Source organism: Cygnus olor, chromosome 28 (genome assembly GCF_009769625.2).
Source record: "Cygnus olor isolate bCygOlo1 chromosome 28, bCygOlo1.pri.v2, whole genome shotgun sequence".
In the NCBI taxonomy this organism is placed as follows: Eukaryota; Metazoa; Chordata; class Aves; order Anseriformes; family Anatidae; genus Cygnus; species Cygnus olor.
The window spans coordinates 1,922,201-1,935,709 of NC_049196.1; positions in this window are offsets into that span (position 1 = coordinate 1,922,201).

Genomic DNA, 13,509 nt, shown 5'->3' on the forward strand with positions numbered 1-13,509 from the left:
GCCTAGAATCAGGAGGGATGTGTGATCTGAACTGGGACACCCTCCTAGTGGGCTGAAGCCCTTGTAGAAATTAGAAGGAAGGATGAAGGATGGCAGCAGTCAGTGCAGTCATCAGCTATTTATTGTGATTTTTCATGCAATACATCATTGTGAAGTAGAGAATGACCCCCCACACCCACCACCACCATTACCCTGCAGTAACCACAGCAGAACTCAGATGCTTCAAAGCGTCCGTGATGTTGGAACTGGGATTCTGCTCAGTTTCCAGGAGAGCAGAAAGGTGTAACCAAAAGCTATGAGCCTACAAAGGTGTTTATCCCAGTCTCAACAACTTTCGGGCCCCAGAAAGAGTATGGTTAAGCTCCTGGGATTATTATTATTATTTTTATTTTTTGCTTTGCACAGCAGAAGCTAACAAGCAGGAGAGCCAGCCATGGGGCTAGGGAGATGTGAGTGCACTGAGATGCAGAACTGTCATGCCCCAGGGTAAAAGAGATGACAGGGACACAAAGGACTGAGAGACCCAAGGAATCCAATTAGAGCAGAAAAGTGACTAAATACTGCATTGGGGTTGATAGACATGATGCAGGAAGGCATGAGCTGCGAATCCTGGCATAGCTCTCTGCCTTCCCTGGTTGCTGAGGATGTGTTAGCTGGAAACCCCCCAAAGCCACTTGACACCTCGCAGAGCCCCCTGTTAACCCTTTGAATTGAACACTTCTGTGCCACTGCACGGTGGCATCCTAAGCTGAAAGCAGAGAGCAGAAGTGATCCTCAAAGAGGCTTGGAGAAACCTCACCAATGCCACAGAGGGGATGACCCCTTAAGATGCTTTGGCCTCATCCCTAGCAGGTTGGCTCGTTGCCTTCTGTGAAGCCACGGGGCTGGGGGAGCCCTGGCTCTGCTTGGTGCAAAGACGGGGTTCCTCTTCCTGTTGAGGCTGGGCACAGCTTTCTTGCTGTGGGCTCTTCTTGATGTTTTCCTCCTCTTGTGGCTGGCAGCTCCTCTCTGGTGGGGGAAGCTCTTCATCCTCTTGGCAGCAGTCAGCTTCATCCCTTCGGGGTGGTTGGGGACATTGCTCTTCTACAGCTCGCTGGCCTGGCTCATGAGCTTTCTGTGGCTCTGGAGCCTGTGATAGAGGCAGGCAGCTCTTGGCCTCCCTGTCTTTGCTCACCTGGCAGCTGGATTCAGACTCCTGTGGGACCTTCTCCCTGTTGGCTTTTGATCCATCACCCTGGCACTGGTACTTCTTTTCTTCTGCATCAGGCATTCTGGGGTGCTGGTGGTCCCTCCTGTCCTCCCTGGGCTCAACCTGGTGATTATCACTCTTCACACCATCTGATTCGGGGGCAGAAGCCTGCTGAGATGCTGCCTTCACCCCTACTGCAGACCTGTCTTTCAACTCAGCTTTCTGAGGCTCATCAAGCTCCCCTGAGTTTTCCTGGGAGCTGGAAGCTGGCAGCTGCCATTTTTGACACTCATCCATACCTGGTTTCATCCTGCACATATCCTTGTGCTGTGGCTCTTCAACCTCACGTGTTTTGCCATTGTCCTTACAGGATTCTGCCTTTGGGACACTGCTCTCTTCGCATGGCACAGCTGGTGCCTGGGGTGACACATAGCATTTTCTCACATAGATAGGCTGCTCCAGGTTGTGGGGCTGATGACAGACAATCTTGTAAGTGGTAGCATTGGGATCATTCAGGTTCTGGATTACATGGATCAGGTACGCGATGGTCTGAGGCTCGCAGGGACCAGGGAGGACCTGAACCTCTGGCTGTATGTCAGGTTCAGCAGGTATATAACGGACCCTCATGTCAGTAAGACATGAAGTTTCCCCGGGGGGACAGAGGTCTCCGCTGTCAACATCAACTGTTTGGTAGAGGCTCGTCCTTTCCTCCTCTTTGTGGGTCTCCTGTTCTTCTCTGGGGGCGCCTCGATCTTCCCTCTCGCGAGTGAGGCGGCTTCGGCGCTCGTGGACCTCCACCTCCAGGTCCCGTTGGCGCTCGAGCCTCCTCTCGTGCACCACGGGCTCTTCCCTGTCTCGTGCGCAGCAAATCCTCGTCTCGTCCTCTGGTTCCTCGCACTCCCGGGAGCGGTCCCTCCGTTCTCCCTCGTCACGAGGCTGCAGTTCCCAGGACACGCGGTGGACCTTCACGTCCGCTTCTGCGGAGACCTCGGTGGTCTCCCGTGTCCTTTCGTACCTCACGGCTTCACGGCGTCTCCTGGCATCGTCTTCAGGCTCCCGGGTGCGACACTCACGACCATCGTGGGCCTCCCGCTCTTCTCGGGGGGCGCCTCGCTCTTCCCTCTCGCGAGTGAGGCGGCTTCGGCGCTCGTGGACCTCCACCTCCAGGTCCCGTTGGCGCTCAAGCCTCCTCTCGCGCACCACGGGCTCTTCGCTGTCTCGTGCGCAGCAAATCCTCGTCTCGTCCTCTGGTTCCTCGCACTCCCGGGAGCGGTCCCTCCGTTCTCCCTCGTCACGAGGCTGCAGTTCCCGGGACACGCGGTGGACCTTCACGTCCGCTTCTGCGGAGACCTCGGTGGTCTCCCGCGTCCTTTCGTACCTCACGGCTTCACGGCGTCTCCTGGCATCGTCTTCAGGCTCCCGGGTGCGACACTCACGACCATCGTGGGCCTCCCGCTCTTCTCTGGGGGCGCCTCGCTCTTCCCTCTCGCGAGTGAGGCGGCTTCGGCGCTCGTGGACCTCCACCTCCAGGTCCCGTTGGCGCTCAAGCCTCCTCTCGCGCACCACGGGCTCTTCGCTGTCTCGTGCGCAGCAAATCCTCGTCTCGTCCTCTGGTTCCTCGCACTCCCGGGAGCGGTCCCTCCGTTCTCCCTCGTCACGAGGCTGCAGTTCCCGGGACACGCGGTGGACCTTCACGTCTGCTTCTGCGGAGACCTCGGTGGTCTCCCGCGTCCTTTCGTACCTCACGGCTTCACGGCGTCTCCTGGCATCGTCTTCAGGCTCCCGGGTGCGACACTCACGACCATCGTGGGCCTCCCGCTCTTCTCTGGGGGCGCCTCGCTCTTCCCTCTCGCGAGTGAGGCGGCTTCGGCGCTCGTGGACCTCCACCTCCAGGTCCCGTTGGCGCTCGAGCCTCCTCTCGCGCACCACGGGCTCTTCGCTGTCTCGTGCGCAGCAAATCCTCGTCTCGTCCTCTGGTTCCTCGCACTCCCGGGAGCGGTCCCTCCGTTCTCCCTCGTCACGAGGCTGCAGTTCCCGGGACACGCGGTGGACCTTCACGTCCTCTTCTGCGGAGACCTCGGTGGTCTCCCGCGTCCTTTCGTACCTCACGGCTTCACGGCGTCTCCTGGCATCGTCTTCAGGCTCCCGGGTGCGACACTCACGACCATCGTGGGCCTCCCGCTCTTCTCGGGGGGCGCCTCGCTCTTCCCTCTCGCGAGTGAGGCGGCTTCGGCGCTCGTGGACCTCCACCTCCAGGTCCCGTTGGCGCTCGAGCCTCCTCTCGCGCACCACGGGCTCTTCGCTGTCTCGTGCGCAGCAAATCCTCGTCTCGTCCTCTGGTTCCTCGCACTCCCGGGAGCGGTCCCTCCGTTCTCCCTCGTCACGAGGCTGCAGTTCCCGGGACACGCGGTGGACCTTCACGTCCGCTTCTGCGGAGACCTCGGTGGTCTCCCGCGTCCTTTCGTACCTCACGGCTTCACGGCGTCTCCTGGCATCGTCTTCAGGCTCCCGGGTGCGACACTCACGACCATCGTGGGCCTCCCGCTCTTCTCTGGGGGCGCCTCGCTCTTCCCTCTCGCGAGTGAGGCGGCTTCGGCGCTCGTGGACCTCCACCTCCAGGTCCCGTTGGCGCTCGAGCCTCCTCTCGCGCACCACGGGCTCTTCGCTGTCTCGTGCGCAGCAAATCCTTGTCTCGTCCTCTGGTTCCTCGCACTCCCGGGAGCGGTCCCTCCGTTCTCCCTCGTCACGAGGCTGCAGTTCCCGGGACACGCGGTGGACCTTCACGTCCGCTTCTGCGGAGACCTCGGTGGTCTCCCGCGTCCTTTCGTACCTCACGGCTTCACGGCGTCTCCTGGCATCGTCTTCAGGCTCCCGGGTGCGACACTCACGACCATCGTGGGCCTCCCGCTCTTCTCTGGGGGCGCCTCGCTCTTCCCTCTCGCGAGTGAGGCGGCTTCGGCGCTCGTGGACCTCCACCTCCAGGTCCCGTTGGCGCTCGAGCCTCCTCTCGTGCACCACGGGCTCTTCGCTGTCTCGTGCGCAGCAAATCCTCGTCTCGTCCTCTGGTTCCTGGCACTCCCGGGAGCGGTCCCTCCGTTCTCCCTCATCACGAGGCTGCAGTTCCCGGGACACGCGGTGGACCTTCACGTCCGCTTCTGCGGAGACCTCGGTGGTCTCCCGCGTCCTTTCGTACCTCACGGCTTCACGGTGTCTCCTGGCATCGTCTTCAGGCTCCCGGGTGCGACACTCACGACCATCGTGGGCCTCCCGCTCTTCTCTGGGGGCGCCTCGATCTTCCCTCTCGCGAGTGAGGCGGCTTCGGCGCTCGTGGACCTCCACCTCCAGGTCCCGTTGGCGCTCGAGCCTCCTCTCGCGCACCACGGGCTCTTCGCTGTCTCGTGCGCAGCAAATCCTCGTCTCGTCCTCTGGTTCCTCGCACTCCCGGGAGCGGTCCCTCCGTTCTCCCTCGTCACGAGGCTGCAGTTCCCGGGACACGCGTGGACCTTCACGTCCGCTTCTGCGGAGACCTCGGTGGTCTCCCGCGTCCTTTCGTACCTCACGGCTTCACGGCATCTCCTGGCATCGTCTTCAGGCTCCCGGGTGCGACACTCACGACCATCGTGGGCCTCCCGCTCTTCTCGGGGGCGCCTCGCTCTTCCCTCTCGCGAGTGAGGCGGCTTCGGCGCTCGTGGACCTCCACCTCCAGGTCCCGTTGGCGCTCAAGCCTCCTCTCGCGCACCACGGGCTCTTCGCTGTCTCGTGCGCAGCAAATCCTCGTCTCGTCCTCTGGTTCCTCGCACTCCCGGGAGCGGTCCCTCCGTTCTCCCTCGTCACGAGGCTGCAGTTCCCGGGACACGCGGTGGACCTTCACGTCCGCTTCTGCGGAGACCTCGGTGGTCTCCCGCGTCCTTTCGTACCTCACGGCTTCACGGCGTCTCCTGGCATCGTCTTCAGGCTCCCGGGTGCGACACTCACGACCATCGTGGGCCTCCCGCTCTTCTCTGGGGGCGCCTCGCTCTTCCCTCTCGCGAGTGAGGCGGCTTCGGCGCTCGTGGACCTCCACCTCCAGGTCCCGTTGGCGCTCGAGCCTCCTCTCGCGCACCACGGGCTCTTCGCTGTCTCGTGCGCAGCAAATCCTTGTCTCGTCCTCTGGTTCCTCGCACTCCCGGGAGCGGTCCCTCCGTTCTCCCTCGTCACGAGGCTGCAGTTCCCGGGACACGCGGTGGACCTTCACGTCCGCTTCTGCGGAGACCTCGGTGGTCTCCCGCGTCCTTTCGTACCTCACGGCTTCACGGCGTCTCCTGGCATCGTCTTCAGGCTCCCGGGTGCGACACTCACGACCATCGTGGGCCTCCCGCTCTTCTCTGGGGGCGCCTCGCTCTTCCCTCTCGCGAGTGAGGCGGCTTCGGCGCTCGTGGACCTCCACCTCCAGGTCCCGTTGGCGCTCGAGCCTCCTCTCGTGCACCACGGGCTCTTCGCTGTCTCGTGCGCAGCAAATCCTCGTCTCGTCCTCTGGTTCCTCGCACTCCCGGGAGCGGTCCCTCCGTTCTCCCTCATCACGAGGCTGCAGTTCCCGGGACACGCGGTGGACCTTCACGTCCGCTTCTGCGGAGACCTCGGTGGTCTCCCGCGTCCTTTCGTACCTCACGGCTTCACGGTGTCTCCTGGCATCGTCTTCAGGCTCCCGGGTGCGACACTCACGACCATCGTGGGCCTCCCGCTCTTCTCTGGGGGCGCCTCGCTCTTCCCTCTCGCGAGTGAGGCGGCTTCGGCGCTCGTGGACCTCCACCTCCAGGTCCCGTTGGCGCTCGAGCCTCCTCTCGCGCACCACGGGCTCTTCGCTGTCTCGTGCGCAGCAAATCCTCGTCTCGTCCTCTGGTTCCTCGCACTCCCGGGAGCGGTCCCTCCGTTCTCCCTCGTCACGAGGCTGCAGTTCCCGGGACACGCGGTGGACCTTCACGTCCGCTTCTGCGGAGACCTCGGTGGTCTCCCGCGTCCTTTCGTACCTCACGGCTTCACGGCGTCTCCTGGCATCGTCTTCAGGCTCCCGGGTGCGACACTCACGACCATCGTGGGCCTCCCGCTCTTCTCGGGGGGCGCCTCGCTCTTCCCTCTCGCGAGTGAGGCGGCTTCGGCGCTCGTGGACCTCCACCTCCAGGTCCCGTTGGCGCTCGAGCCTCCTCTCGCGCACCACGGGCTCTTCGCTGTCTCGTGCGCAGCAAATCCTCGTCTCGTCCTCTGGTTCCTCGCACTCCCGGGAGCGGTCCCTCCGTTCTCCCTCGTCACGAGGCTGCAGTTCCCGGGACACGCGGTGGACCTTCACGTCCGCTTCTGCGGAGACCTCGGTGGTCTCCCGCGTCCTTTCGTACCTCACGGCTTCACGGCGTCTCCTGGCATCGTCTTCAGGCTCCCGGGTGCGACACTCACGACCATCGTGGGCCTCCCGCTCTTCTCTGGGGGCGCCTCGCTCTTCCCTCTCGCGAGTGAGGCGGCTTCGGCGCTCGTGGACCTCCACCTCCAGGTCCCGTTGGCGCTCGAGCCTCCTCTCGCGCACCACGGGCTCTTCGCGGTCTCGTGCGCAGCAAATCCTCGTCTCGTCCTCTGGTTCCTCGCACTCCCGGGAGCGGTCCCTCCGTTCTCCCTCGTCACGAGGCTGCAGTTCCCGGGACACGCGGTGGACCTTCACGTCTGCTTCTGCGGAGACCTCGGTGGTCTCCCGCGTCCTTTCGTACCTCACGGCTTCACGGCGTCTCCTGGCATCGTCTTCAGGCTCCCGGGTGCGACACTCACGACCATCGTGGGCCTCCCGCTCTTCTCTGGGGGCGCCTCGCTCTTCCCTCTCGCGAGTGAGGCGGCTTCGGCGCTCGTGGACCTCCACCTCCAGGTCCCGTTGGCGCTCAAGCCTCCTCTCGCGCACCACAGGCTCTTCGCGGTCTCGTGCGCAGCAAATCCTCGTCTCGTCCTCTGGTTCCTCGCACTCCCGGGAGCGGTCCCTCCGTTCTCCCTCGTCACGAGGCTGCAGTTCCCGGGACACGCGGTGGACCTTCACGTCCGCTTCTGCGGAGACCTCGGTGGTCTCCCGCGTCCTTTCGTACCTCACGGCTTCACGGCGTCTCCTGGCATCGTCTTCAGGCTCCCGGGTGCGACACTCACGACCATCGTGGGCCTCCCGCTCTTCTCTGGGGGCGCCTCGCTCTTCCCTCTCGCGAGTGAGGCGGCTTCGGCGCTCGTGGACCTCCACCTCCAGGTCCCGTTGGCGCTCGAGCCTCCTCTCGCGCACCACGGGCTCTTCGCTGTCTCGTGCGCAGCAAATCCTCGTCTCGTCCTCTGGTTCCTCGCACTCCCGGGAGCGGTCCCTCCGTTCTCCCTCGTCACAAGGCTGCAGTTCCCGGGACACGCGGTGGACCTTCACGTCCGCTTCTGCGGAGACCTCGGTGGTCTCCCGCGTCCTTTCGTACCTCACGGCTTCACGGCGTCTCCTGGCATTGTCTTCAGGCTCCCGGGTGCGACACTCACGACCATCGTGGGCCTCCCGCTCTTCTCTGGGGGCGCCTCGCTCTTCCCTCTCGCGCGTGAGGCGGCTTCGGCGCTCGTGGACCTCCACCTCCAGGTCCCGTTGGCGCTCGAGCCTCCTCTCGCGCACCACGGGCTCTTCGCTGTCTCGTGCGCAGCAAATCCTCGTCTCGTCCTCTGGTTCCTCGCACTCCCAGGAGCGGTCCCTCCGTTCTCCCTCGTCACGAGGCTGCAGTTCCCGGGACACGCGGTGGACCTTCACGTCCGCTTCTGCGGAGACCTCGGTGGTCTCCCGCGTCCTTTCGTACCTCACGGCTTCACGGCGTCTCCTGGCATCGTCTTCAGGCTCCCGGGTGCGACACTCACGACCATCGTGGGCCTCCCGCTCTTCTCTGGGGGCGCCTCGCTCTTCCCTCTCGCGAGTGAGGCGGCTTCGGCGCTCGTGGACCTCCACCTCCAGGTCCCGTTGGCGCTCGAGCCTCCTCTCGCGCACCACGGGCTCTTCGCTGTCTCGTGCGCAGCAAATCCTCGTCTCGTCCTCTGGTTCCTCGCACTCCCGGGAGCGGTCCCTCCGTTCTCCCTCGTCACGAGGCTGCAGTTCCCGGGACACGCGGTGGACCTTCACGTCCGCTTCTGCGGAGACCTCGGTGGTCTCCCGCGTCCTTTCGTACCTCACGGCTTCACGGCGTCTCCTGGCATCGTCTTCAGGCTCCCGGGTGCGACACTCACGACCATCGTGGGCCTCCCGCTCTTCTCTGGGGGCGCCTCGCTCTTCCCTCTCGCGAGTGAGGCGGCTTCGGCGCTCGTGGACCTCCACCTCCAGGTCCCGTTGGCGCTCGAGCCTCCTCTCGTGCACCACGGGCTCTTCGCTGTCTCGTGCGCAGCAAATCCTCGTCTCGTCCTCTGGTTCCTCGCACTCCCGGGAGCGGTCCCTCCGTTCTCCCTCGTCACGAGGCTGCAGTTCCCGGGACACGCGGTGGACCTTCACGTCCGCTTCTGCGGAGACCTCGGTGGTCTCCCGCGTCCTTTCGTACCTCACGGCTTCACGGCGTCTCCTGGCATCGTCTTCAGGCTCCCGGGTGCGACACTCACGACCATCGTGGGCCTCCCGCTCTTCTCTGGGGGCGCCTCGCTCTTCCCTCTCGCGAGTGAGGCGGCTTCGGCGCTCGTGGACCTCCACCTCCAGGTCCCGTTGGCGCTCAAGCCTCCTCTCGCGCACCACAGGCTCTTCGCTGTCTCGTGCGCAGCAAATCCTCGTCTCGTCCTCTGGTTCCTCGCACTCCCGGGAGCGGTCCCTCCGTTCTCCCTCGTCACGAGGCTGCAGTTCCCGGGACACGCGGTGGACCTTCACGTCCGCTTCTGCGGAGACCTCGGTGGTCTCCCGCGTCCTTTCGTACCTCACGGCTTCACGGCGTCTCCTGGCATCGTCTTCAGGCTCCCGGGTGCGACACTCACGACCATCGTGGGCCTCCCGCTCTTCTCTGGGGGCGCCTCGCTCTTCCCTCTCGCGAGTGAGGCGGCTTCGGCGCTCGTGGACCTCCACCTCCAGGTCCCGTTGGCGCTCGAGCCTCCTCTCGCGCACCACGGGCTCTTCGCTGTCTCGTGCGCAGCAAATCCTCGTCTCGTCCTCTGGTTCCTCGCACTCCCGGGAGCGGTCCCTCCGTTCTCCCTTGTCACAAGGCTGCAGTTCCCGGGACACGCGGTGGACCTTCACGTCCGCTTCTGCGGAGACCTCGGTGGTCTCCCGCGTCCTTTCGTACCTCACGGCTTCACGGCGTCTCCTGGCATCGTCTTCAGGCTCCCGGGTGCGACACTCACGACCATCGTGGGCCTCCCGCTCTTCTCTGGGGGCGCCTCGCTCTTCCCTCTCGCGAGTGAGGCGGCTTCGGCGCTCGTGGACCTCCACCTCCAGGTCCCGTTGGCGCTCAAGCCTCCTCTCGCGCACCACGGGCTCTTCGCGGTCTCGTGTGCAGCAAATCCTCGTCTCGTCCTCTGGTTCCTTGCACTCCCGGGAGCGGTCCCTCCGTTCTCCCTCGTCACGAGGCTGCAGTTCCCGGGACACGCGGTGGACCTTCACGTCCGCTTCTGCGGAGACCTCGGTGGTCTCCCGCGTCCTTTCGTACCTCACGGCTTCACGGCGTCTCCTGGCATCGTCTTCAGGCTCCCGGGTGCGACACTCACGACCATCGTGGGCCTCCCGCTCTTCTCTGGGGGCGCCTCGCTCTTCCCTCTCGCGAGTGAGGCGGCTTCGGCGCTCGTGGACCTCCACCTCCAGGTCCCGTTGGCGCTCAAGCCTCCTCTCGCGCACCACAGGCTCTTCGCGGTCTCGTGCGCAGCAAATCCTCGTCTCGTCCTCTGGTTCCTCGCACTCCCGGGAGCGGTCCCTCCGTTCTCCCTCGTCACGAGGCTGCAGTTCCCGGGACACGCGGTGGACCTTCACGTCCGCTTCTGCGGAGACCTCGGTGGTCTCCCGCGTCCTTTCGTACCTCACGGCTTCACGGCGTCTCCTGGCATCGTCTTCAGGCTCCCGGGTGCGACACTCACGACCATCGTGGGCCTCCCGCTCTTCTCTGGGGGCGCCTCGCTCTTCCCTCTCGCGAGTGAGGCGGCTTCGGCGCTCGTGGACCTCCACCTCCAGGTCCCGTTGGCGCTCGAGCCTCCTCTCGCGCACCACGGGCTCTTCGCTGTCTCGTGCGCAGCAAATCCTCGTCTCGTCCTCTGGTTCCTCGCACTCCCGGGAGCGGTCCCTCCGTTCTCCCTCGTCACGAGGCTGCAGTTCCCGGGACACGCGGTGGACCTTCACGTCCGCTTCTGCGGAGACCTCGGTGGTCTCCCGCGTCCTTTCGTACCTCACGGCTTCACGGCGTCTCCTGGCATCGTCTTCAGGCTCCCGGGTGCGACACTCACGACCATCGTGGGCCTCCCGCTCTTCTCTGGGGGCGCCTCGCTCTTCCCTCTCGCGAGTGAGGCGGCTTCGGCGCTCGTGGACCTCCACCTCCAGGTCCCGTTGGCGCTCAAGCCTCCTCTCGCGCACCACGGGCTCTTCGCGGTCTCGTGCGCAGCAAATCCTCGTCTCGTCCTCTGGTTCCTTGCACTCCCGGGAGCGGTCCCTCCGTTCTCCCTCGTCACGAGGCTGCAGTTCCCGGGACACGCGGTGGACCTTCACGTCCGCTTCTGTGGAGACCTCGGTGGTCTCCCGCGTCCTTTCGTACCTCACGGCTTCACGGCGTCTCCTGGCATCGTCTTCAGGCTCCCGGGTGCGACACTCACGACCATCGTGGGCCTCCCGCTCTTCTCTGGGGGCGCCTCGCTCTTCCCTCTCGCGAGTGAGGCGGCTTCGGCGCTCGTGGACCTCCACCTCCAGGTCCCGTTGGCGCTCGAGCCTCCTCTCGCGCACCACGGGCTCTTCGCTGTCTCGTGCGCAGCAAATCCTCGTCTCGTCCTCTGGTTCCTCGCACTCCCGGGAGCGGTCCCTCCGTTCTCCCTCGTCACGAGGCTGCAGTTCCCGGGACACGCGGTGGACCTTCACGTCCGCTTCTGCGGAGACCTCGGTGGTCTCCCGCGTCCTTTCGTACCTCACGGCTTCACGGCGTCTCCTGGCATCGTCTTCAGGCTCCTGGGTGCGACACTCACGACCATCGTGGGCCTCCCGCTCTTCTCTGGGGGCGCCTCGCTCTTCCCTCTCGCGAGTGAGGCGGCTTCGGCGCTCGTGGACCTCCACCTCCAGGTCCCGTTGGCGCTCAAGCCTCCTCTCGCGCACCACGGGCTCTTCGCGGTCTCGTGCGCAGCAAATCCTCGTCTCGTCCTCTGGTTCCTTGCACTCCCGGGAGCGGTCCCTCCGTTCTCCCTCGTCACGAGGCTGCAGTTCCCGGGACACGCGGTGGACCTTCACGTCCGCTTCTGCGGAGACCTCGGTGGTCTCCCGCGTCCTTTCGTACCTCACGGCTTCACGGCGTCTCCTGGCATCGTCTTCAGGCTCCCGGGTGCGACACTCACGACCATCGTGGGCCTCCCGCTCTTCTCTGGGGGCGCCTCGCTCTTCCCTCTCGCGAGTGAGGCGGCTTCGGCGCTCGTGGACCTCCACCTCCAGGTCCCGTTGGCGCTCAAGCCTCCTCTCGCGCACCACAGGCTCTTCGCGGTCTCGTGCGCAGCAAATCCTCGTCTCGTCCTCTGGTTCCTTGCACTCCCGGGAGCGGTCCCTCCGTTCTCCCTCGTCACGAGGCTGCAGTTCCCGGGACACGCGGTGGACCTTCACGTCCGCTTCTGCGGAGACCTCGGTGGTCTCCCGCGTCCTTTCGTACCTCACGGCTTCACGGCGTCTCCTGGCATCGTCTTCAGGCTCCCGGGTGCGACACTCACGACCATCGTGGGCCTCCCGCTCTTCTCTGGGGGCGCCTCGCTCTTCCCTCTCGCGAGTGAGGCGGCTTTGGCGCTCGTGGACCTCCACCTCCAGGTCCCGTTGGCGCTCGAGCCTCCTCTCGCGCACCACGGGCTCTTCGCTGTCTCGTGCGCAGCAAATCCTCGTCTCGTCCTCTGGTTCCTCGCACTCCCGGGAGCGGTCCCTCCGTTCTCCCTTGTCACGAGGCTGCAGTTCCCGGGACACGCGGTGGACCTTCACGTCCGCTTCTGCGGAGACCTCGGTGGTCTCCCGCGTCCTTTCGTACCTCACGGCTTCACGGCGTCTCCTGGCATCGTCTTCAGGCTCCCGGGTGCGACACTCACGACCATCGTGGGCCTCCCGCTCTTCTCTGGGGGCGCCTCGCTCTTCCCTCTCGCGAGTGAGGCGGCTTCGGCGCTCGTGGACCTCCACCTCCAGGTCCCGTTGGCGCTCGAGCCTCCTCTCGCGCACCACGGGCTCTTCGCTGTCTCGTGCGCAGCAAATCCTCGTCTCGTCCTCTGGTTCCTCGCACTCCCGGGAGCGGTCCCTCCGTTCTCCCTCGTCACGAGGCTGCAGTTCCCGGGACACGCGGTGGACCTTCACATCTGCTTCTGCGGAGACCTCGGTGGTCTCCCGCGTCCTTTCGTACCTCACGGCTTCACGGCGTCTCCTGGCATCGTCTTCAGGCTCCCGGGTGCGACACTCACGACCATCGTGGGCCTCCCGCTCTTCTCTGGGGGCGCCTCGCTCTTCCCTCTCGCGAGTGAGGCGGCTTCGGCGCTCGTGGACCTCCACCTCCAGGTCCCGTTGGCGCTCGAGCCTCCTCTCGCGCACCACGGGCTCTTCGCTGTCTCGTGCGCAGCAAATCCTCGTCTCGTCCTCTGGTTCCTCGCACTCCCGGGAGCGGTCCCTCCGTTCTCCCTCGTCACGAGGCTGCAGTTCCCGGGACACGCGGTGGACCTTCACGTCCGCTTCTGCGGAGACCTCGGTGGTCTCCCGCGTCCTTTCGTACCTCACGGCTTCACGGCGTCTCCTGGCATCGTCTTCAGGCTCCCGGGTGCGACACTCACGACCATCGTGGGCCTCCCGCTCTTCTCTGGGGGCGCCTCGCTCTTCCCTCTCGCGAGTGAGGCGGCTTCGGCGCTCGTGGACCTCCACCTCCAGGTCCCGTTGGCGCTCGAGCCTCCTCTCGCGCACCACGGGCTCTTCGCTGTCTCGTGCGCAGCAAATCCTCGTCTCATCCTCTGGTTCCTCGCACTCCCGGGAGCGGTCCCTCCGTTCTCCCTCGTCACGAGGCTGCAGTTCCCAGGACACGCGGTGGACCTTCACGTCCGCTTCTGCGGAGACCTCGGTGGTCTCCCGCGTCCTTTCGTACCTCACGGCTTCACGGCGTCTCCTGGCATCGTCTTCAGGCTCCCGGGTGCGACAC